Source organism: Aythya ferina (genome assembly GCF_964211825.1).
Source record: "Aythya ferina genome assembly, chromosome: 4".
NCBI classification, from domain to species: domain Eukaryota; kingdom Metazoa; phylum Chordata; class Aves; order Anseriformes; family Anatidae; genus Aythya; species Aythya ferina.
In genome coordinates, this window is record NC_140300.1 from 42,902,634 (window position 1) to 42,929,628 (window position 26,995).

A 26,995-nucleotide genomic window follows, 5' to 3' on the forward strand; every position below is an offset into this window, starting at 1 on the left:
CTGGCTGGGACTGTAAAGAGTTTAAACACAGCTTAAAACAGTTTTACATACCAAAACAGGGTGTTATACCTCTGTCCCTTGTGGCGATTGCATCTATCGTTGCCCTGACATTCTTAGAATCTGCCTACAGGCTGCAACTCCCCTTATTCCTGACTTGGACAAACCGAATTTGTCACTGACTGAGTAGCAACTTAGAATGGCTTTCTCAAAAGAAAGCATTGCTTGTTCTTTTCCTTAAAGGTCTATAGCACATAGAGAAAAAGTTCTAACAAAGAGCTCGATGCATATGTTTCCCCTTAACTGCACCTCAATCTTGCCTAGCATCTAAAGGATAATTTCCCTCATCCTAGCTGATCCTCATCTGTGATAGGGGATCATATCAAAAGGATTGGATGCTTCACTGTGATTAAAAAGATAAGTAGGAAAAGGTCAAGGGAATTGCTTCATTAGATGATGTCTCTGTCTCAAGCTAACAACGGAAAGCCAAGAAGACGGTAAGAAAAAAAAAAAATCAGAACCACCAGGGTCTAGATATACATCCAAGAAAACTTTGAAATCCAAGACTTGTCAGACGAGTCAGCTTTCATTTCTACGGACACCTTGGTCACTGGTCTTTTTCTGAATCCTTAATCTTCTTTTGTTTTCCCTGTAAGAAGTCATTCCCAATACTTGTTCCTGGTGTCAGAACATACAGTTGCTATTCCCATGACATACTCACTGTCAGAGTTTGTCTCCATACACGTCACCTCAGATGGGATGTAGATTGTTTGGCATGGGATGTGTGACTTACACTAGGGTCATTAATTCTTGATACATCTGCAAAGCTCTTGATCTTAGTCTTAGTCTTTTAAGCAAACTTTTTTAAAGAAAGGGGAAAAGCAGGCTGCAACGTTAATTTCTTTTTTTTTTTTTTTTTTTTTTTTGACTGCCAACAACAAAGGAACTAACAAGCAAGACTCTGTCCCACCTCTGCATGCCTGTGCAAATGAAGCGGAGAGCAAGGAAACATTCCCTAATTGTGTTTCCAAGAGCTGCAAACATTACGGGTAGAGAGTGTAAAGATTCAGATCCAGTGTATTTTTTTATTCAACATTTTTCAAACCAGATGTTGTCTTTTCTGAATCTTGGACAATTGTAAGACATCCACATGCTATTTCTCTGGAAAAGCAGCAATGTCACAGATAACTCTATGGGATTATTTGTGCAATTAGTTTTTTAGGTGTATTCTTTGGTAAACTGTACAGCCAGTCTCCAAAGAAGGGCAGACAGATATACGTAGGCTGATTTCCCTTGCAGCTAACTACACACAGGCCTTGAAGTACAAATTTTCCTGAAACACTATTTAAACTAAAAAAAATAAATGCAACTATTAACCCTTCATAGCTGTAAACACAGGTAAAAGAATATCCTCATGACCAACTTAATGTAACTCTAATTGTGCATGATTTCTGAGGATCTAGTCCACTAGTTTCCAGAAGCTCACAGGAAATACCTCACATATAAAAACCACAGCAGTCACTGTCACCAGAGCAGCATAATTTCATCTAGCACAGGTGGATGCAGAATGCAGTAGGCCACCAAAGAACAATTTCAAACATTCCTTTCACTCTCCCTGCAAATCAAATCACCCATGATAGGCTCCACAATGCAATTATCAGAGAGAAATCCCCACAGTCAAAGCATAACAAAAATCTTACCAGAGCTCATGACCTGTCCATTCATATGCTGTACCTGAAAAAAAGAGCTTTGATTTAGAAAACAATAGAGCTTTTCTGAAGCCCTAGATCATTGTTAATAATTATTTACTTGTTTATTTATATGGCCATTTCAATTGCTCACACACAAGATTTTTCTTGGTCAGCTTTTTTCACCTAAGGGCATGATTTCCCTCTTTTCCCTTCTATGTAACTACGATGTCGTAAACACCAGTATGCCTTCTGGAATGAATTTAAAATGCAAGAGGCACCATGCCATACTTCACAGTGTTTATCTCCAAGAACTGCATAAGCTGGAAGTGACCTGCAAGCGTAATTAACAGATGGCTTTCTTTTTTATTTTCTTTAATAATCTGGGCAGACGGTGTTCATATGTCACAATCACAGTTATGTACAGTGAACATTCAAACAACGGTCCAGTGCATCCAGATATATCTAATAGCTGGGCTAAGACATTCTAATACTTCGAAGTATTTATTTCAGACTATAATTGACTGGTTGGTGGAAATTTTTGTCAAATTCAGAGCTGAGTCTTTATTAATATGAATTAAATTTGTCTAGTGCAGACAAGTGGTAACATGACAGATCTTTTGATTTCCAAGGGAGAGTGTCTTGCCTCTTCCAGGGACTGTGCAGTATGGCTCCACACAGATTTCTAAGAAGCACTGATCTCCACAGAGCTTGGAAACATGCTATCTAATGCATGTGCTTTAAACACAGAATTACAGAACAGTTGAGGTTGGAAGGTACGTCTGAGATTGTCTTGTCCAACCTCCATGAGGGTCACCAAAAGCATGTTGCCCAGAACAGCATCCAGGCAGCTTTTGAAGATCTCCAAGGATGGAGAATGCAGCCTCTCTGGGCAACCTCTGCCAGTGCTCAGTCACACTCACAGGAGGAAAAAACAAAACAAAACAAAACAAAACAAAACAAACAAACAGAAAAACAAAAGTGTTTCCTGATGTTTAGACAGAACTTCCTGTGTTTCAGTTTGTGCCCATTGCTTTTTGTCTTGCCACTGGGCACCACTGAAAAGAGACTGTCTCTGTTGTCTTTGTCACCTTCCCTTCACATATTTGTACACGTTTATGGAGAGCCTTCTCGTTTCCTAGATGAACAGTCCCAGCTCTCTCAGCCTTTCCTCATGAGAGATGCTCCCATCCCTCTGTCATCCTGGTGGCCCTTCACTGGACTCTCCAGTATGTCCATGTTTCTCTCATACCGGGGAGCCCAGAAGTGGACCCAGCACTCCAGGTGTGGCCTGACCAATGCTGAGTTGAGGGAAAGCATCACCTCCCTTGACCTGCTGGCAACATTCATCCTAACATGGTTCATCAAATTAATACACATTATATACCAAATAAATCAGACAGGAGAAATAAAGGACGTAACTTTCACAGCAAAATTTGTGTAGTTTTCCTCTTTGTTACACAAGCCTGGGCTTCAGTTTCACATACAGCCTCTGAAGCTTACATTGTTTACAGCTAATGCCAGATGCAGAGCCAGACTGTGACAGGTGGATACCAAGAACAATCCACCCAAAGTCCACTCAGGGACCAAGCAGTTGCACAAATGGAGGGGATGCTTTTTCCTTTGCAGCATCAGGGAGGAATCATCCCCTCCAGCATCCCCAAAGAGAAAAAGATGGTAGCATTGTGGGAAAGGATAAGAGTATCCAGGAAGTTAATATTCTATATTCCCTGAAGTGGGGTAGCTGTGGGCAGCTTTCTACTATGCAGAGAGTTCTTTCCTACTTAAGGTGAAATTTCCCCTTGAGCTACCCGGGGGCTGAGATAGCACTGCACTGGCCTGAATCCAGACTCTAAATAATATACCTTATTCTACATCTTAAAATGTTATTAAAGATAACCTTTAAAGATAAATTAAACTTGACTCACCTTGAAATGTCCCCTTTCTGATTTCCCAATCATTTTCATAACATTATCACCTTAAAAGAGATAAAAAGATACCAAGTTATTTAAAAAGCAGATACAAAACAATGAGCTTGCATCTTTCAAATAAATATTTTTCTTCTGTCTAAGTGATTTTTAAACCGTCCTTATTCTTAAGACTTTCATCTTGTTCATTTTCTATTCATATTTTTAAGAAGTCTTAAATAAAATAACAGTAGGTTTCTTAGTAGACATCTGTTCCGTAAGTAACCCTTGCTTCCTGCTATTTATTGTGTTTGCTTAGCTAGAATAATTGCTCTCAGACTTTCATGGGCCATTATGGTTTTCTGCTCCCAAGCCCTTCCCTTGGCCTGACTTACAAAGAGCAAGAAATTGGCTCCTACACTTGCTGACATGTGGCTGGTCAAATCTATAGAGAAGTCATGTAGCGGTGAAGAGCACATTAATCAAAGATGATAGGAAAATACAACTGTCCTGCATTACAGGGACAGCTGAACAATTCACCCTGAGTTTTAAGCAGACTGGCTTCTCCTGCTTTTATCAGACAATAAACAGACTTCATTAGAAATATAAATGCAAATGACCAGGGTCTACTTTCAAAACACAGCTGTAAATCTGGTGAGATTATGTTCAAGTCAAAGCAACCAACCTGGTATATTGGCATGAAAGCCAACTGAGAAACAATCTCTAAGCACTGAACAAGACTTCTGACAATGAATGCAAACAGAAATGTATCTATGCACGATTCTACAGAAAGAGCTGCACATGAATATCTCCCTTCTTTCTTTCAACCTTCTTCCTGTTTCCTGCAGGCATGAAGAAATCTTAATTTTCCTAGCCTTAGAGGCATCATTTAATATCATAGCTAAAATAGTGGTAAAAGCTACAAAGAAGTTTCCATGGTGCATTTGGGACTAAACTATAGTACTGACTTTAGTCCATGAATCAGACGTTTCTGTTTCAATTTGGTCCAAATGTCCCGATCTCAAAGGCTATTACTTCTGTAGTTCTAGTTAAACTATATAGCATTGAACAAAGTCCAAGCAATGCAAAATACTAGAGGAACATTAAGTACTAGAGAATAAAACTTTAAATGATTACATGAACTCACTGAAGTGCTTCTACAATAAACCTTTGCAACCCCTGTTTGAGAAAAAAAAAAAAAAAGAAGCTGGGGAGAGAAGAAAGTGGCAAGTTGTTTGTTTGTTTGCTGTACCCACACTATTAAAAATTTTACAGTCTATACTCTTTCTTTTCTCTGCAGAAGGAAAACTGACATCTGCCCACAGAACGCAAGCTCTGTCTGCATGACCATCTCTCCCTGAAGGTTCTCTCAGAAAGGGTGGCAGTGTGGGATCAGCTGGTAGCCATCACGGAAATTCACTGAACCAGATCACCTCTGCATCTTTTCCTTACCTTTCTTAGCAGATTTCCCCCCTTTGGGGGGTTCTGTGCCATCAGGGATACATAAAAATTTGTTTGAGATCCTCAGCCTGTATTGCTAGCAGTGTTTATCTACCTTGCTCTTTTGTTTCTCTGACTGAGAATGCAAGTCTTTAATTAGTACAAAGATAGGTTTAGATGCTAGTCAATTGACAGAGGGACACATAGTATGTGCATATGCTATATTCATATACTAATATAAAGCAATAGAAATATTCAGAATGCCTCTCAAAAGCTACAAAAATGATAGAATAAAACTTATTTTCTAACCATTTAGCATTGTTGTTTGTTGATTTTCTACTATATACAGGTTCTAAATGCAACTACATTTGTAATTTGTTACTGTGCATTAGTAATGTTATAAACCTGTATGAACTTTATTCCCAGACTGATGGACTTTAATCCTAAAATCCTGCCAAGAAAAACATTTCACATTCACTGCAGTGAGTGAGAGCTCCACAAATGTAGAAGGAAGTCATTTACCAGATGTTACTATTTGTCTTTCTAGTCTGTCTTTGACTTTTGCTTATTTTCTCTTGACCTTGTAGGCTTCTCCCATACACACTTGGTGCAGAAAAACAAATGTGAAACTTTTGAAAGCCAGTTGTTATCCAGCTATAAAGTTTCTTGAGACCTAATACTTACACCTTTTAGTGTGTCAACAGAGCTACTCATACTGTTTGAGCACCATATCATGTTTCTGACTTTTCTAAAACAATGCCATGTACCATCACAGCTGGTACTGAACAAATAAACCAATAAAATCCCAGCTAAGAAATGCTAAATTACCTCATTCAGAATCACAGAAAAGGAAGATTAGATGATCGGTGTATACCTATGACAATATAGCTTGCTGTCTTTAATGAAAAAGTCTGGAACAACAGTATCAGTTACTGAACAACTGAATTTCAACAACTGAAATGAATGTAGGTATTTCCATTTCAGATTTTTAAAACCACCTTCTCTTTTCTTGTCCTAAATAAACAGGACACTGCTGGTGGTCATAAAGCTACGCAGCATTTCAAATGTATATGGTCACTTACTGATACATTTGTTCACATACAAATAAATGTTCAGCACAAATTCCTGCTGTGCTAGCTAAACCTGGGGGTTATGTGTGGATCACTGTTTCTAGATCTGTTTCACTGAATTAAGAGCCATGCTCTGGCTCATCACAGATGTAACCAGCATAAAGCACCATTGAAGACATTTAACTTCAAGAACCACAAAAAATTAAAAATTAGTGTCCAGAGAATGGTCTGAAATTATCTGTCATGAACAGGGGAAGAAAATACAGAATAATCAAGTTGTGAAAAACATTTTCTTCTACGCCATTGCTTCAGGTTTGCCTGGGCTCTGCTTTTGCCAGCTGAACTTCAGCAGCTCCATGAAAAACATGGGGACATGTTGTTGTTTAAGCTGTGTGTGCAGAAGTGGGATTTAGTCATGCACTGTTGGTGGTTTTTTGTTGGATTTTTTTTTTCCATTATTGCACCACTTTCTTTTCTCCCAAATGCCTGCCATAAATGTTTTATAACATGGGAGAAGAGAACAGAAACAGAAAGCAGGAAACATCTGGAGCCCCAGCTCTGTATGTACAAGAGTATTAAAAGGACAACCTTTCTTTCCATGATTGCTGTGCACAATGGGCAAATGGTCCACAGTTGTGCTTGTGAGATGGATGGGAGGAAATCTAGGAGCAGCTTTCTTGTTGCTAGTTGAACGCAGAGCAGTAGCCCTCAGGGAGAAACTCTGCTACACTCAAATTGATTTGAGACGTAGTCTCAGTCCCTTGGTTTTGGTCAATCCTAGCAAAAAGGTGAAAATGAAAATACGGCCAAAAAATGAGCCTGAGATTGAAATCAGCCCAGGCAACAAACAGGACGCAGCTGTACTAAAAGAATAGCCTAATTCAGCAAAAATGCTTTGACCAGGACTGTAACCGTGGGACCAGTCACTGAACAAAGCAGCAGAGACAGAGATTCACATGTATTGCATCCAAGAATGACAGGCCACCATCAGAAGTGAAAACATTCTAGCTGGGACTAATAAAGAGAGTCAGCTGCGGCCAGTAATCATGTCAGGGGAAATTTAAATCTGGAGGTATTTGAGGCTCAGTATAACCACAATAAACATGATGTGTTTTATTTCTAGCAGAGGATTCAGAATGGTCCTTCACACTAGTTGAGCCTTTGTTTCTACTCAAACAGTTGTGTCCATTTTTATCTCAGTGTAGCATGTATAACTGTGATACTCCTCAGAAGTTATGGAAAAGATCTGAGGCATTTCAATCTAGAACAGCCTGGCATAAAAAATTAAATGCATTATTCCTTAGGAAGATAGTGAAAATGAGATTAGCACAAGTAATTTGGGTAAGATGAAGAACAGAGAAGTGACAACGGTAAAGGTAAATAGTTTGGCTTCAATTCAATTGGCTATGTGAATCAACGACTCCTTGGGTATGATTTTGTCTTTCGCTGAAGCTCTTGCAGCACTGTTACTTCACTCCAGAAATATTCTGTTAGGGCCAACACTTATTTTGAAACATTGCAATATTTTAATCATTTCAGTCTGAATAGTCATTTCATCTTAAATAAAAATACTTTAAAACCTTGAAGGGAAGAATTTAAAATGTATCACAGAGCCAAGTAACAGCTAGAGTTCATATTTTAAAAACCCTTAAAATAAATGCACTCTTTTCCTTAGTAAAGAATAACTTTGCTTAGGTTTTGTACAAATATTGATATATTCCCATTTTCACAGAAATTTATTGCACGTCAAAGAACAATAACCAGAAAAACACATGGAAATGACTCAGATAATTGCAGTTGCTTGAAATATGGCTAGGAAAATCAGCACACATGCACATACATAATTTTATCTTCAAAAGTCTCTTTTCTTTGAGGGATACCCTATTATTCAGAAACAGATAATACATGTAAATTTTGCAACAGGATAGAGTTTTAAGTAGATCAGAGACATAAACACTAACAGAGGAAAAAAAAGTAAAATGACTAGTTATCATATGACTCCCAGAAACTACAACCAAACAAACAAAAGTAAAACAAACTCACTGATAAAACAGAAGTAAACTGTGTATTTTTTCCTGCAGTATCCTGGGAACGTATTTTAGAAATGTGCACATGAGTAACTTGGATGTATATGTCACATGGACAGAAGTGTTAGCAAAATAATCATTGGTTACTTTTCCTGTTAAACCTTCTCTTATTTTGTGCCTGCACAGCATCTGTACAACAAGCTGTATATTGATAAGTCTGTTGGGGGAAAAAAAGGCAAGAGACCCTTATGTCAGAAAAAGAGGAAAGTTGTGTGTAGAGTGACTGACAAATAAGGGTTCTACTTAGCAGCTTGGAAAATCAACTTGGAAAACTCAGAGTTCAAGAACTGCTTTTTTACAGTCTTAGTTTGTTTCTGAAATATTTTGATAGATGTAGATACAGAAAAGGGCACAGCTGGGAAGGAAAGAAAAAGGTAGTTTTGTACAAGCAAAACTTCTCTAAGGGAGAATGTATTTGGGGGCAGCTTTGCTCTTTCTGTTCTCTCTCCAAAGCCATCAGAAATGTGAAGCCTACTTTTCCACTCAGGACTTTTAAAAGAGTAGATGAGTTAAATATCAAATTTAAATAGGGATGAATATTTAAAAATATGTGAAATCAATAGTATATAGTGATAGCTAAAAACAAATGGCCCTTTCATTTTAGTTTCACACCAGCTGTTACTTGTCAATATGTTGGTTTCCAAGTTCTCCAAGAATACTCTCCCAGTTTTTCAGTCTCCTATAATCAATAGCAATAGCAATCATCATCAACATTCATAATAACAATATCAGCAATACCTAATCAGTGTTATTTAACAGCCATAGTTGCCATTACCTCCTCTTAACTAAGCTTTTGCAAATATTTGGTGTGTACAGAAATAATCTGTGATGGCTAAATCCTGAAAATGAAGTTGATAAATCTATTCAACATCTCTGAGTTGGAGTGTTTATCAGAACATTCCCAAACTAGCTGACAGGATACCCTGACTGCCTTTCAGGACACACAGCTACGCTTGAACAATATGCTCTTGAATGAATTCAGTAGTTGGAGTAGGTGCCACTACCCTTTCTCCATTGTGTTTTCCTTATACATAATTAAGCATAAAAACATAAAAACCATACATTTTGCAAAACCTGAACTTTGCTCGATGAGGGTTGTCCTACCTCACCATTAATTTCAGTAGCTGAAAGTCAGTTTTAGGGAGCCTATTCTGCTCTTGCTCTAATTTAAAAGCTCTATAACTGCAGTGGAAGTATGGAGGTGAGATTGAGTTCTTGTTGGATAATATTTTAAGCAAACAAAAATACCTCGGTGTCTTGTAAAAAAAAAAAAAAAGAGTTTGTACAACAGATAAAGAGCAAACAACAGAAACACAAAGTGTGAAGTCCTTGTTGTTTCTGCCATACAGATAAGGTCTTGTTTTCCTTTGTTGAGTTCACTGCTGTTTTTGTGTCGTTGTTCAGGGAATTTTAGTCATATAGTGACAAGTATCACAGTTCACACATCAAGTCCTGCCAAGAGACAGGAAGGAGGAGGGGAAGACAGTCTGCTTATAAAAGAAAAAGAAAAAAAAAAAAAAAAAAGAAAAAGAAAAAAAAAAAAAAGGCAAGGGAAGATTTGATACAATCATGGAAAAACACTGAGATCCTCAGCAGTCCAGTTAACTCATTTGCTTTAAAGACAACAGTGCTTTTTTAAAACAGACTACAAGAAACAAGTGAAAACACTAAGAATGATGCTGGGGTAAGTGGTAGCACATGGAGTAAATGTTCTGCAGACCATTCTGAAACAAATATCTTTTGCAGGTGAATGAGGGAGACTTTCTTAATGTCCCAGCTAACTTTCAATTTCTTTGTTCTGGCCAGATCAGGGGCATAAGAGCACAGTTATGATCTACAAAAGTGGTTAGGAAGAAATCTGTAAATTCATATGCCTGATTTTTATATATATATATATATATATATATATATTTACAATTTAATGCAAGCAGAAAAAGCTCCTGCTCAGACTCGGAGCTGTGCACATTCTTTTACCTACAAAGTCTTTGCTATTGAGTGCTGCCCAATAACCGGAGTGAATCAGAGATTGTGCATAGACCTAGGAGAGCCGGATACTGGCTTTTTGGAGAGAAACCAGCTTCAGGCTCTTTGGGGAGCAACACCACAAATTAAGCATGGTGTGAATGTAGCCATGTTTGTTTCAAAAACAGAACAACATAAAACCAACCTGGTACACATTTAAATGGTTCAAAATAACTAGAGGTTGCTGTCAAAACAGAAGTGAATCCTAACTGAATGGGTGCTTTGCCAGGGACTCGCCTAGGCTGTATATAACCATGTGGCCAGAGTGCTTTAAAGTTCGTTGTGCAGTCCTGTTTCTGCATCACCATAGGAACTGGCCCTGGGCGTATTGCAGAGCCCCCAGCAGCCACACCAGAATTATACTAAGTAATGTGCAGGAAGAAATGGTTCCTGCCCTGGGGTAAGGATGTGGCGACAACCTGCATACAGATGAGGAACACTGCTTTTCTGTGCTCCACAGCACACACAGAATCATAAAGCCATTACCTGATGCTGTACTATTAATCTATCAAACCTATTGCTAATCAGGGTGGATACATAAAACCATTTTTCAGCTTGCTGAACATAGGAGGATTGGTAAAGAGGACAGTTCGCTGATTCTGAGTTCTCAGGACTGCTTGGTAATTTTGGTAGCAGAAAGCAGCATGTGTTTGTTTGTTTGTTTGTTTGTCTGTTTGTCTGTTTTGTTGTTCTTGTTCTTTTGAAGTCCTTTATGTCTTAAAGTCCTTCAGTCTTTTTATGTTGTCATAAACCTAAGAAAAAAAAAAGCATAAATATACAAAATAAAATGTTTTCTGGGAAAACTGTAATGCTGGTTAAGGCTAGAAAGTTTTAGTGGATAATAAGCTAGTCACAAAGTGCCTGGTTAATGGTGGGACCAAAAAAGGCAAATGCAATCAGTGGATATCTAAGTAAATACAGAGCATCAACAGGCAACTATTATAGCCCAGTATTTGGCAGAGGTATCATGCTAACAGAATAGTACATGCAGTTCTGATGCCTGCACTCTAAGAAGGGTCCTAATAACATGAAGACAGCTTTGAAAAGGGGAAAGGGAATAAATTATGATCAGAAGAACAAACAGGACTTCTAGGAGGGTAACCTCTAGCCTAAACAAAACCAGCTAAAGGGGCGACTTAGTCCATCCTCTGAGTACTGGCCAGGAAATAGAAATATAACAGCAAGTATTTCAAACTCACAAAGCTATAAGGAGTTACTAGGACTAGGACTCAAACCTTGACAATTTCAAGCCAGAAATAAAGCATGTGTTGTTTGATTGGTTGCGTCGTAAACACTGGAGATAGAAACATGTCAGAATAAATTTATTTATTTTTTTTTTAATCAGATACAGATGGTTTTCTAAAAGATATATTCTTTTTCAACATGGAATTAGTTCCCATTAACCTGAAGCACCCTGCAATGTGAAATGTACCAGAACACAAACAAACTCCTTATGAACACCAGAACCAAGGAGGAGTCCTGGATCCTGGGGAAACTTTTCCTTCTGAAAAATGATTGCTATCTTTTAGCAGATGTGCCCAGGCCTCAGTATTGGCAGCCAGACTCCATTTCTGCATCAAGGGAGGAAAACAGTAAACAGCAAATCGCTTGCCTTTTCCCACTGCATTTCCGAAGGATGTCAAGGAACGGCATCACTGAATATTTTCATGAGGTATAGATAGCTACGTGAACAATAACGTAGTTGCAATGCCCAGATTTTGACAGTGTTTAAATGAAAAAAAAATGTAAACGATGCTTCTGAAAATTGTCATAACAGGTGATCATGCCTTTCTGCATAGCCCAGTAGATACAAAACTGACTGTATGGTACTGCTACTGCTGTTTTATTGCCAAGAGGGGTTCCTGCCAAAATTTCCCCATTATTTCAAAAAAATCAGGGGAATTTAATGATCAAGATTATATTTAGATCCAGATAACAGTGCAAAGTGAGTTGGGAATGATGTGGAAGCAAAACAATGTGAATGGTATTTGGGGGAACTGTGTTACAGGAAAGTCTGTTCCACCTTCCAGGGCAGCTCTGCCCAATGCAAATGCTTCTGTCATCTCTTCTTTCTTTTCTTCTTCACTTGCCAAAGATAAAGAGCTTATTGTTTTAAAATAAGATGCTTCAGTGACAAGTTTCAAAGTTGTATGTCCATAAATGTGTTTTTTATGCTGTTTAAGAGAGGGACATGCTTAAATTCTGCCTTGAGATTGAGGCTTCTGATATCCAACCTGAACAGCAAGAACATCTTACAAACACAAGTATACTAATGCTCATGCCAAGTTTCTTACCCACCTTGCTTTGCATTATACTGTAGTAGAAAGTATATTTTGGAGAGAAGAAGAAAAAACCCGATTTAGTTGCATCAAAAACATGCTGATAAATCAGAGGCACAGACAGCTTTAATAATAAAAAAGCCATCAAAGATTAAACGAGTGATAATAATCTACTGAACACAACAGTTTTGCATTTGCTACAGTGTCACTTTAGAAATTTATCTTTTCCAGGCTTAACTACAAACATATGCACAGTAAAGGATAACAGGACCAATCTTATCTTTTCTTTTGCAATTATAAAATGAGGTTTAGCTAAAGGAAGATTAAGGGAAGGGTTGAAAGAAAAATTGAGGAAAGAAAGAGACAGCAAGGACAGAAAGAGTATCTAGAAGGATGGCTGGCAGGTAGATGGCATGCTCTCAACAGCGGCCATTGTGAAAGCCAGCCAGAAAGGGAGCTGGAGTGTGGCCAGAACAAGATGCTGTCAAAGAATAGGGACTCTGATGTGGCAGACCCAAGCCTGAAGAAGTTACATGAGCTTGCAGAATGGTGCATGGAGGGCTGCCTCTGAATGAGCAAAGGGTTTTCAGTCTTCTGGAGCAACGAAGACCAGATTACTGAAGGGTCATTGAAGCAACCCATTAGAGCTGTAAGTTTTACTGATTTGGGCACCAAATCATGATTTGCAAGCTGGTGCTGACCTCATAAAAGGAAGTGGACTTAAGAAAGACTGACTTTATCTTTTTAATAACTGTCTTATAGAAAGACATGGCTAATTTTTAGTGGTAACTTCCAGGATTTTCTGGATTTTCTGACAACTATATTCTGACAACTATATTATGACAAAACATTCCTCCACTTTTTCTTTTCAAAGCAGCTCTAATTACAACAATGGTGAGGAAAAAAAATAGCTGAACATGATTTGTCCTAGGGTTATGTAAGATAATAATGAAATATGAAGTCTCCACCTGCAGGTTTATTTGCTGCAGATATTCCCTTAACTTAAATTTAAAATTAAATATTTTGATGGCTTGCAAACGAATACAACACGTAATAGTTAAAATGCTGGTTTTCCTACTGGGCGTTTGGCCAACCCTTAAGAAAGTTGTCATGAGTTCCCAGTAAAGCACAGAGCATCTCCTGAGAGTAGAGGTCTATCCATCATGAGCTCATATGAATTTTATGTTCCAGTTCTCAGAAAAGCATTTTGCTTTTCTTGCACACTATCAACTCATTTACTATATCAAAGCAAAATCTCATTGCTTTATTTACTACAAAATGCAGTCTTGGGTTTAAAAGAAACAACTTGTTTCAACTGAAAATTGTATTAAAGCACATATCTTAAGTAGAAGAAGAAAGAAAGAGAAAATGAAGAAAGAACAACAAAGAAATAAAGAAAAATATCATGTACTGATGTCCATATAGTAAACAGAAGCCATCAATGGCTTACCATTAGCATCTGCTTTTCAAAGTTGACAACCTTACTACACTTGCTATCCACATTTACCTTTCATCTAAAACAGATTCCAAACGAATGTCTCTAAATACAAGTCATTGATCAGTTTTGCTTTCAATTGTTTACTTTTTCCCTCAAAAGAAACACAAAATTATTTGAGCTAACTGATATTATTTCCCAAGTGGGACACAATTGGGAAGTGACTCTGTTCTGCAAATCAGTGAGTATTTGCCTACGTACTAACTATTTCCTGGAATGTTTGGTCTGATAAATAACTGCAATGTATTTGAACCAATTTCCTATGCTAAATGATGCAGTAGTCTCTAGAAATAATGTTTTCTGACAAGGCTTCCACTAGCCATGGTAAAATAAACATTTTTCTTGTTACAATTTGGTAATAATAATTAGGTATGCAAGGAGTATTTTCAGTATCACTCATACACTCTATACAATTTTTGGCCAGACTCTTCATCTCTTCCGTCTTGCCTATCCTTGCAAAAAATGAAATTACTGCCCTTATCATTGTTTCTCCATATATTTGTATGTCTTTGTCTTACCAGACTACCTGTAGATTAGACAAACACTATTGATCCTGTAAAAAGACAAATATTACCTATTGACAAGATGAGGTTAAAAATTGATTAAAGTACAGATTCGAAAAGAAGATACCAGTATCAGTTTTCAGCAGTCCCCAATAAAAAGAAGAGCAAGCTGGGTGCACTTACATGAGAAAACATATTCCTCAATGATTACTAGAAGCAGGTACAAAAATATTTATAACTGTGGAAGCTCCCTTACTGTTGAAGCAAAAAAATGTGAACTTTCTCTCCTCTAAGAGTAGACAGGAATAAGTGGGAAGGGATCTGTGTGCTATGCTTCCAGGTACTTGGTCACATGCCTGCACCAAGGCTGAGGCATGTTCTGGGCTTACTTGATAACTAACAGCTCCCCTTCCAGCACTTGCCACATTGCACCTGCTAAATATAGAGTGGGACAAAAGGACAATTCATCAGAGAGAAAAGATAAAAGGTAAAGTTGTAACTGCTCTCTCTCAACATGCTTGTTGATATATTTATTTTCCATCTCTAGCTGCACACAATTCCTCTTTCTCCTTCAGAAAATTAACTACAGTTGGAAATTATTTTCTTCCTCATCCTTTCCTTCATCCACCCGTTCTTCTTGTTTTGATACCTACTGAACCCCTCTCCTCCAAGGCTGCTTGTCTTTCTTCCTCTGCTATAAAAGAGGTGAATTTCAGCTTGTTGCTGAGGCACAGAAGGGGGAAAGGGGCCACGTTTGAAGATGGTGTAAGGGAAATCTCAACTTGCAAAGAGGAAAGCCATGACAGAAGAATATAGGTGCTGTGATTATTACTTCTCAGAGAGGCTGTTTGCACAGCCATAAGCCATACATTCAACCTTTCTGTCAAAGGCAAGGACAAGAGGTAGAGATTAGTTTTTCAGTATGGAAATCTTGTTTCCTTACCCAGAGGTAAACTGGATTGTTTTCCAGTCCCTATAAAATATTTACTGTGTCTTTCTTTAGGTTTTGCAGCCATTTCCCTGCTATTTCCCCACAAGGGGCTGGAAGGATGCCCTTTTTACGGTCAAGGTTGTGTTAAATTGCCAAGCATCTAATCTCTCGTATTGGGATCAATCCAGGAGACAGTGCCTTGTCTCCCATCCCAGCAGATCTAACTTCTGCACAGCCAGGCACGTCCTACTTGTGTCAAGCCACATCCAGGTTCAGAAGCTGGCATACATTATCAGGTACTAGGTATCTGAACACAATTTTTACCTTACTCTTAACGCTAGCCTCATAACTCTTGCTGTCTATAAAACTAAAGTTTTCAAGATCAAGACTTCTTGTTCTACAGAGAAAAAAGCTATTCCTGACCTGAAGAGCTAGCAGAAAGTGCATTCAAAAAATTCCAGAGGGGACATAATAATTCTGTTATGCCTTTATTCCTAATACCTAACAAGAAGTCCACAAAAACCTATTCATATCATAAGTTAGGTCAAAAAGACATGTCAAGGAGGAATAATAGTTACAAGAAATTGTTACAAGCAATGAAAGAAGCTATGAAAACAGATTTTTTTTTTTCAACTCTGTAGCAAAAACTGATTGAAAGATAAGAATGAAGTGGTTCAACCAATGACATGGTATCACTACACTCATGAAAACGAGTGACGAATTGGGTACACTTGCTTGCTGTATGCAATGATGCAACGTTAATAATCAGATAATAAAAGAAGTGCTCTGCTCTAAGGAGCTGTTCCTTTAGCTTGTGTTTGTACTGAGGCTTCTCAGCTGGGGCTGCAAGATATCCTTGCTCCTTAAAACTTAACAAATGAAATTAGAGCAAAGTTTTTCTTTAAAATGCTGTGTGCCAGTGGTCATTTCTTAACAATAGAAAATTTCATGAAAATTTCACTCCTAAGAATTTTTTTGGGAGGAGAAGGGGCTGAAAATTGTCCTAAAAATAAATATTACGTGAAAGCAAAATATGCTTATTTGCTGCTTTCCCTGATCAATATTTTCAACTATTAAAAATCAGGTCTTTTGAGTACTTTGTGTACCTGGAGATGGCTCTTTGAGCTTTCTTGTTTCTTGGCTTATGTCTGTCACTCAACAGAAAGTGTCTCATGACAGAGGTAGATCTATAATTAGCTCTGTGCCACGCATATCCTTAATTTTAGAATATAGTCCTTAGAGAATTCATTTTGGAAATAGATTGTGAAGTGAGGAGATAAGTTTTTAGAATTTTGTAGCCATAGTATTATCCTGCTCCATGCATAGAATTAAATCTCATAATAACCAAATGAAATTAGTAAAGATGAAATCTGAGAAACAGTTTTCAAAGTAGCTATTGAGTTTAGACTCACTTAAAGCCATATTTATCTGATTTTCAGATAATATGTACCTTGCAGCAAAAAACGTCTCATTCAGACACAGAACATCCTCAGGATTCATCCCTAAGGAAACAACATAGTCATTTAAGAAAGCTTATTAATGTCTTCTCTTTAGTCACACATCAAGTCACAATAACAGCTATTCCTGCAGTGGTGTTAACATGTAGACAACACTTTCTTCCTGCAATTTCATTTTATGCTATCTAAATATAAGAAGATTCAAGAAGTTGAGATCATAATAAATAACATGAAAAATAATTTACAAGATGCCAGCAGAAGTTATTTTAAGAGAAAAAAACAAATCACACAAACATGACTACCATAAATCCTTGTTTTAAATTCTCACAGGAGAGTTAACCTGAATTCTCTCTGCTATTCCTCTTTCTAGAATTAGTACTTAAAAAATAAAAGAAACCTCATTAGTATTTACTCCTATAAAAGCAAGCTTAGTGAAAGCGTTCCAGCTAGTTAGGCAGCCAAAATATCATTGCAGTGAGAAGGGATGATCACACACACATTCAAGGACAAATCTCATGAAACTCATGTTTGACAGGAAATTGTACAGGAAGCTAATTCAGAGAGATCAAAATGAGGGTGGTATGTTCCCAGGACCCAGGGCAAGTCAGAAATCTTGCAGCTGAATTTTGTACATATGGTAATTTGATCAGAGTGGATATAGCAGAGAAGGGGAAGAAATAGTTGATTGAAAATGTAGTTCTAACTTTAATAATAATAATAATAATAATTAAAAAAAAAAAAAAAGAGAGAGAGAGAGAGAAAGAGAGAGAAAGAAAAGAAAAACCAGAATAGGAACATGAATCTTTGTATCTCTGTAAACAAGCCAGATCACAAAACCCCCAAATATAAACAAAAATTGCTTTATTGTAGTACGATCAGAAATACTATGATTTCAGATCTGTGCATTAGAAACTGGTCACTTATATTGTAGGATTTGAAAATGCTGTGCATGTGTTTCATTTATCTTTTAGATATGTACTAAATGTTTTCCTGCCCTAATGAAGGAAGGAAGGAAGGAAGGAAGGAAGGAAGGAAGGAAGGAAGGAAGGAAGGAAGGAAGGAAGGAATAAAAAAAAAAAGAATATGAGAATCAAGCACAGAGTTAAAAGAGTAGATTTTGAGGCTACTACGCACTTCAAAGTCTACTTCATTTTTATGTGTTCAACATCAGATCATTACAAAATGCTTGTATCTTTAATATATGGATTATAAACAGGGAATGAGATTCTCTTTGCTACCTCCTCTGCATTTCCAGAACATGATAGAGAGGAATTTCAAAAGTTTGTAGGAAATGTATGTGGGCTGCAGCCTGCAGATCCCACAACCACTTTACATACCCTTTCAGCCAGCCATCTGGTGATTTGTGGTAGCATGAACTTTGATCGTAAGTGGAAACTGTTTAATAACATGAAGTACAGCAGTGGCCAAGTAATCCAAGTAAGAGCAGAGAGCAAAGCATTAATTTCAGCCATAACATTGACTTTCTCTGGGAAAATCCACAACTTGCAATGTCCCTCTGGATGACTAAAAGAATAAAATCTGGGATTTATTTTTCTGTTTTATATCAAAAAATGTATCATCTTATTTTTTATCTTTAAACTGACTGAAAGTTATAGTGGCTAAATCATAACCTGTTTGAATGACTTCTTTATTGTTCATAAAAACAGGCAGCTCAATGAGTACCATTATGTGAATTGGAAGTAATTTGAATTTATACCCGTTCATTCTTTCAAGAGGGACAAAATCCAACATTGTGTCTATGCTGCAGTAGACTTGTATTACAAGTGACACGTCTTGGTTTTCTATGGGGAGAATCCCAGAAGCCCAACAAGAAAGAGGAGGAGCAATGAATGGGAAAATGCAAGAGAAGTTAGAGGTTTCCCACACAGCCATAGGATTTCCCTGGGGCTTTACACAATCTAGGCCAAATTTTGGACTTAGTTACATTTGTAAAACCTGACTGATTTCTGCAGAGCTGTGGTTGTGGAAAAGTGAAACTTGCCACCCTGTTTTCATCACAGGAAAAATACTAATAATTCTAAAAACCAACTTAAAAACCAGATTCTTCTAAAATCAAACAGAACAACCATAAGCGACCACGATGTACAAGTAATGAAATACAACTTATGTAATTCTTCAGAGACATTTTAAAAGCTTTCTGCTACAAACCCATGAGGAATCTACAAAAAAAAAAATATTGGAATCTGAACTGGAAGTAACGCAAATGAAGACAGGAATCTGATGGAGAAAACAGCAGTTGAACAGCATAGTTTAAAAACAACGTTTGGGAACTATAAAGAATAAAATAAAAGTTCAGTGTATATTTCTGGCATGTCCTTCACAGCATGGAGGCCTATCCAGCACTGACCACACAAGACAGGCTGTGACACTCCTCAGTCTGATGACTGAGATTTTTCACTGAAATGTACAAATGGGAAGACTCAGATGACCAGCCAAAAATATGAGAAGAGTCAGGCTGGAGTCTCCTCCTTCCACTCTCTGTGGAGTCCCATGGAGTTCATGGGACTGTCTTACGTGGTCAGATATTACACACACTTTTCTACATTTTCTGATGTTATTGAAGTGATTTGGATAAAAACATGAGCAATGAAACATGATCTTTGCATATTTTTCTTTTTCTATGGGCTTTTGCTGTAAAACACATAAGAGAAATAAACTCATTCAGTATGCCTTATCTAAAAATGAACTATCCTTCCCCACATTGTGATCAGTACTGCACAGTTCTCCTAGGATCTGCCAGCATTAGAAGATGGTTCCCATACCACTACTTTGATGTCCCAAAGAAAAAGTCTGAGAGACTGAAAGCAGTCCTCTCATTTTGGCAACTGTTTCTGTTGCTTCCCTAATACGGGAAATGTGGAGGTTCCTCGCATAGCCTGAACAAGTGGGTTTGCTTCTAGAAGAATGTCATGGCACAGTGTGAAGAAGTGATCTGGCAACTAGCCATTGTGGCAAGCATTGTTCTTAGGAGTTTATAAAACTGCCAGCAGTGTACTTAAAAGCCCATGTCCTGAAGCACTGCCATGGTTCAGTTCCACACATGCTCATACTATGCACAGTAGCACCGGGTTTTTGACCAAGAAACCACCCAGTACAGCCCTCATCCTATCCTTTTATTGGGAAATCTCAAATGTGTCTACAGAAATTGAGGCCTGGTTTCTCTTTCAGGATCTTTGCTTATAAAGGCAGCACAAAATCAATAGCCAAAGACCTTCCTACCAGCCCAGAACACCAACAATCTTTACTTTTTTCCCTGAGGCACCAAATGTACCATCATTCTCAAGCAAGGCCAACATATTTGTTGTTATTTGTTGCAATACATTTGTGGAGAAAGAAGGAAGAATACAGACAGGTTCTGCTCTTCCCTGCACTTCTCTCTATGTCCTGTACCATCTATACACAAGGGCAAGAACAGGCTGGTGAAATGGTTCCCATGACCTGTGTGTTTAGAAACCAGCCAAATAACATTTCTACATGAGCAGCAATGGCCGTGTGACTCACTGATGGTTAATCACAGGATGCTATTGCAGCAATAAGTACTTCATGAGCACCTCCAAAGGAAAAATGACCCTTCCAGTATCAGGCCTTCTGTTTAACCACACAGATTTACAACCCTGCCCACATCGACCTCTTTCAAAATGGCATCAGACACGGAATGTAATTGCATCCTGCGTTCTTGTAATGAGCAATAGCAGGCACAATATGTCTGCTTTCTTTTTCATCTTGAGTTGCTAATGATTTATCAGTATTCTTTTTTCAAGGATGGTTTTGACCCAAGTCTTAACTGAAAACTGCAGACACTGTAACAGAACAGGAGGGAGTACAGTTTCAAATGCTGCTGAAAAGCTGTGATTTAATTTGGATTGGCGTTACTTTTCTGCATTCAATTCACAAGCTGTTGCATGGAAGAGGAAAAAGCATCTGAATGTAGTCATTTAGTAAGAAATGAAGCAAACTCTTCCACTCTAATGCTTTGTTTACAATGTAAGAGCTTCCTGAGCTGCAAAAACTGGGCCTGATTCTGGGCACCACTCTCCATGAGAACATCAAGAATAAATCAGCTAAATCCAATGATTTACTGATTCTCAGAAGCCTTTGCCAGGTATCTGTCAGAAAATGAGATGACAGAATCCCAGTGGGTAGGAAGAGAATAATATTTATGGCGAAACTGGCAGTGATCTTTCCAGTAAAATGTTGTCAATTTTTCCTTTATCACAAATACAGTTGTCTTAAAAAACATCTCTTTGAAGCTGTTGTTTGAAGACTAACATATACTTGCAAGGAACTAATTCCTCATTCTCCCAGTTCTGCTTTTCCTGAAAGAGAAATCAGTTACTGTTTCTCAACGGATACTCAAAATGAAGTGGTTTTTTTTTTTTTTTTTTTTTTAAAAGGATTAGGAGAAAGGGAGAGAAAAAAGTCCCAAGAATGGAAAAGCATCCATCTACTTACAGAACTTCACTTACAGAAGTCCTGTTAATGACATAGGATTTGTGTTTTATAGATTCAGACATTTCTCAATAATTGTTTTATACTGTTGCATAACACTGGACTTTGTATAACGTCTGTCTGAAGCTACTGTAATACAAGAGGATAAACTTTATCTGAAAGTTGTGAAACATAATTCATGTTTCCTCATCAAAATTGCAGAAAGTTACCACCAGTAACAAAGTTTAAAACAGCTTTGACTGGGCACGTAAGGAAGCTTTTAGCTATCAGGATGAGCTGACAATAGTAGCTATGAAATCTGGCATCTTTCTGTTATGAGTTGAGAACTCAAGGAACACTTTATGAAATGAAAGCAGTTAGACACATGAACGATATTGTCCTTCATCTAGATGGCATAAATACAAAAAGGATGAAGAATAAGTGGCAAATTAGCCAGTATCAGTGTAAGAAAGGAAAATGTTTCTGTGTTCAGAGATTATGCTTGAGCTAAACCTGGCCAGAAAATGTTGATACATTTTTTATTCACTGAATACCAATTCAAAAAATAAGTATTTCTCACAAGTTTGCTGATTTTAGGAAGAAGTTGTTTTTTACAAGAATGTTCTTAACATTGTTTCAGCCTCTGTGAAGCAATTGATTTTCCAGTTTGAAATTTTATAGAAATGATTTCTCTTTAATTTCTGTTCTGTTTTGCAGTTCTGTCCTTCACAATACAAATGTTGTTTACTATCTATGTACTTTAAAAGCAAACACAGAAGACCACATCCTTACTTGCCTTTCAACAATGTCTGTATATCCCTTCTCCATTTCATCACTAGTCTTAGAGTCTAAAGTTGCTGTTTGGACCTCTCCTTCTCCAATACATCCCACATCTTGCTCCTGCTTCTGGATCACCACTGAATCTGTAGTCATTAACACCCCCAGTGACTCTTTCTGTCCAAATCTTGGAAACTCTTAGAATCGATAGTTTCCTTAATCTTCACTAACCACGAGATCCTTCATTTTTTGTGGCTCTGTTTTCTGCGACCTTTTCCATATTGAACATCCTTGTTCAAATGTCAGCTTCCACTTCTGATCAGCCATGGATATCTTCTGATACTTCTCTCTTACATTTAAAAAAATAATCACTGCACTTTTTCTCATGCTGCCCTTCACACTTGGGTAGAGTGAACATAAACATCCACAAAGTTATTTCACAAACATCTCCAAAGCTCTCTTTTGCTGTTTCCCATAAAAGACTGCAAATTATTACGCTTTCTTGCCTTGCTACCACCATCATCTTAGCCAGAACAGTGTTTTTTGTTTTGTTTTGTGTTAAGCTCCTTGTTAATTTCTTTGTCTCTTCTGTGTACGGATATTACAAACTTAAAATCAGTTTTTCACACTTTGTATACTGCCCAGCACAAGCTGACACTTTCTGCCTACAGCTCATAGTACTATAGTACTGTGCATTAAGACAAATAAAAAAGGAGCTGCAGTGGGGAAACATTGAGTTCAGCCTTCCAAAAGGCAAACAGGTGAGATACCTACATCACACTGGAATTCAGACACCTACGTGCCTCCAAAGAGGCCATTACAAGTCCATCACCTTCTTTAATGGTCCACAGAACCTTCTGCAAAAATAAGTTTCTAAAAATAAAGCTGCTCAAGGATGCCACAAAAGATCAGTTACATAGTTTTGATTCAAGTCTACCTTGGGACAGCAGAAAAATATTTTTATAAACAGGAAAATTACTATGTACAAGCTCTCCTTGAAAATGAAAACAACAAGCATATATCATACACATTTCAACATACTATATTGTTATCTCTGAACCTTCCCCTTTAAGGAATATGTGAAAGATGAAGTGAAAGAAACATGAGAAGAAAAGAATGTGAGACAGAAAGATCGTGAGAGAGGTTACTCTCATAGCACTTTTGATCTGGCTGACACAAAGAGGTAATAAAAATTCATAAGAAGCCTGTTCTTGCTCAATTTCCAGGACAAAAACATCTGGGTATCTATCCAAAGCTGACTCAGCCTTGACATCTTTTGATCCCAAGTGCCCTATTTCTTTGTAACCGAAGGTACTGTGAAGCATTAACAGAAATGTATGCATTTCTCAGTGGGTTTTGGTGTAGCCTGATCAGAGTGGGATGGGATTAAAAACAAAAGTTGGAACAATCCTGGATACAAAACCAAACCAAACCAAACCAACAACAAGCACTACAAGAAAAGATTAAAAAAATGCCATTCATAACAAAACTGTATTTTATTATTTATGTATCTCTGCATGCACAATGTACACAGTGTTCGCCTTGCAGTTTCAGTATTAGAACTGTCAGATAATGTTATCAATACACACAGGTAATTTAAAAAATGGTCTTTTTGTTGTGCAAATGAACACGAGGGATATGCTATGTCTTGTAAACCAATGAAAGCAACAAAGCAAAATAATGAACTTTGTCTGGAGAAGTGGATGGAGGAAATAGAGGTGTGCACAGGGGGTGCAGCCAGTAACGTGCCTCAGATGACCAATTATATTTTATACATTCCAAGCCTCTTTACTTTCTATAATAAAACCATGAAGACAAATACATGTTCTACATACACCTACAATTTAGGGGATATGGAGCTAAACAATGTCTTAACAACAGCTGATGTATACAATTGCCTTACTGTAATACTTAAGAGCTTTTAGCATGGAAAAAAGCAACATTCTGCTACTTGCTATGCTAACACAGGATAAAAAGAAATAAGCTAAAGAAAACATTACTTTGGTAGAACTGTTATAGAAACCTCAGTGTATTTCAAGTTAGTGAATCAGTAAGGACTCCCATGTCTTGATTTCATGCTATTGGTCTCATCTTCAGTTTTTCTGCAGATGCTTAAGGCACTGAAGCTGAAGTTTTCATAGTTATTTTTCCTCATACTATGTTCTCCAAGCTGTTTTAAGAACTGTGATAATAAGATCTGATTTCTAGAAATACTGAGCATGGATTATTTTCAGCACCAACGTAATTTAGAAAAGTTCATCCAATCTGATATGAAGTCATCTAGTCAAGATACCTAATATTAACCTTCAAGTTCAATTTAAAATGACTAACTATGAGAGTTTGATCTACCCCATTTCAGCTTCAAGTAAAATCTGTTCAGTGTTATCACAGTAAATCCAGAAACAGTGCCACTTCTTCACAGTGTCTATGCCAATGAGATTGCTAACAGAATCTAACATATGGATTGCATCTAGAAACGTACAGAGTTTTGTTTCAACTGTTACTTCATTTTACACTTTTTTTTTTTTTTAACAGCAACATTTTCACACAGTGCATATTACCTTATAAACACAAAGGAAGGTTAAAGACTACCGAAGGCAGAAAGTAGCACAGCTTCATCCAAAGTTTATGTCAGTGACTAGAATCCATTTAATTAATTTCAGAAGGATTTGGATTAGGCTGTTTGGCTAGCTTCCAACTAACTTTGTATATACAGGGAAAGCAGCGATCACACAGCCAGCAAGAGTGGAGTTTGCACACATACTCGCTTTGGTATGCTTAGACTGAAGACTAAACAGAGTTTTTACTGCTTAATGGTACTGCGGGTGAGTTAGAATAACTGAGACTATCTCGGAGAGATATACCTGAACTGCAACCCTCTTCCAAGCACACTTAACTCTAGATAAACTGTGAACAAAGTATGCAGCACAGAGAAAGCCAATTCTTTTTACTGGTAAGGTTTGCTTATGTTACTGTGGAGTTTTGAGGAGAAGCATACCTTGGGTTTTCCTCTGGTTTACACGCAAGCACAATTGTGAACTACATTTAGGTTGCCAAATATAAAAGTGATGAGGTGAGAAAGAACACAACCTAGGAGACAGATGGCAATTTGAGTTCACAAAGCTTTCTCTTTTTTTCCTATGTGCATTTTTTACTCACATATTTCTGTGGAAAGAGAAGTCACAGGGGGAATCAGTACAGAAGTTCACAATGTCCCTTTTAAACTTTATTAATACTGCTGTGTACAGCATAGCTACACTTTGACTTCTTTGGTGTGTCCCCTTTTTAGAGAATATGTGAAGCATTTGTCAATGGACCTGTGGCAGCAAAAGGATGTCCCGGACTGGGAACATTTCTACAGGAGAGCTTCCAGCCGACTGTGGGCTGATTCCTGAAGGAAGTGGTAGGATCTAAGTTATTGCAGTTGTTTAAACTTGAGCTGAGAGCATCTTACAGAAACTATTACTAATGCTGATAGAAAGATGGAACTGATTATTTTATAAGTGTATGCAGCTGTTTTTTGTTTTTTTTTTTTTTCCTAGTTCTTTCAGCTTCTGTGTTTGAAAATTGAGTACTTCAAAAATATTTGTTCTAGATCCAATAAAGTAAAATCCAGTAAATAAGTGAGAATGAGTGATTTTTAACATGCCCAAGTGTGGTTATCTGGTTCTTTCACAGACACTTACAGATTCAAAATACGGAGCTTTTGCAATGATAAACAGCTCTTTAAAGTTCCAAGCAACAAATATACTTTCAAATAGAAATGCTACTACTTGTCAGGAAATACACCTGAAAAATGATCCATATGTGTTTGGACATGGTCCTGGGCAACCTGCTGGAGGTGACCCTGCTTGAGCAGAGAGGTTGGACCAGATGAGCTCTGGAGGTCCCTTCCCACCTCTGCCATTCTGTGATTCTGGGAATCTCTGTGCACAGAAGCAGACTTACAGGTACCTGCTCTGTTCGGGAATGTAGCACTTTACAATAAGTCATTCCTCGATGGTCCAAAAATTAATGACACAAAGGGACTTCTCAATAAATTGAGAACATTAAGTTGGTGGGCAGAATGTGAAAACCATGCATTATTAAAATAGTGCATGAAGAAAGACAAAGTGACAATTACAGGTTTTGTGCAGAAAGATGCAAATTGTTGCTAATAAAACCTGTAATATGTATATACAGAAGCCTGTTTCTCCAACAAATGGTGACAAAAGAAGGTAGTACTGTCATCCCTAGCACTTCTTTCTCTTTAGAACTCTCTCAGTCTCTGATCAGGATGCAGTCCTAACACACATATGCAACAAATATTCTCATAAGCTAAGACCTGGCAAACATTCATCTATGCACATTACTTTAATAATAACTACATGTGCTTAATTTCAGCTACACAATCATAAGGACTTTAAAGATCAGCTCCCTAACCTTAGAAAGACTGAAGCACTTCTAAAACTGACTGTGCCTGTAAGTAGATAACATCACACAGGCATCATTTTATGTCCCTCTTTCCCACTCCTTAAAGGCTGTAAGTCTTTTGGAGCTAGGATCAGGACTTTTTATGAGTTAGCAGACACACCTAGCAAATGCCTTTTCACACCAAGTTGGACACTGAACAAATAAATTCTTATACAAAGTAGAAACATGTTAATAAAGATGGCTGAAGGCAGAAAGGAGGGTATTCAAATCATCGCATCGAGTGCCTGTGTTAGGAGGCTGATTTGCCTTTACAGTACATGAAAAGAGCTCTCGCTCCCCATTGACTAGAGAAGATTTTAGACGGACGGCTTCCACCTTCAGTCCATCAATTAGGTGAGATGAATACTGACACCTCTGCTCACTCATCGCCTACATTTGCATGTGGTGAAAATGCTTGCCCCAATCACACAAATCAGAGCA

At 37.6% G+C, this 26,995-nt stretch overlaps 1 long non-coding RNA gene across 1 annotated transcript; it reads right to left on the reverse strand.

The window, feature by feature from the left end:
* Window positions 1–902: 902 nt before the first annotated feature.
* Window positions 903–14,800, reverse strand: LOC311435643. Its single transcript, XR_014692300.1, has 3 exons — window positions 14,672–14,800; window positions 3,614–3,663; window positions 903–1,731 (listed from the first exon to the last, which is right to left on the reverse strand). It is a non-coding gene; the product is annotated as an uncharacterized lncRNA (long non-coding RNA).
* Between the last annotated feature and the right edge of the window lie 12,195 nt (window positions 14,801–26,995).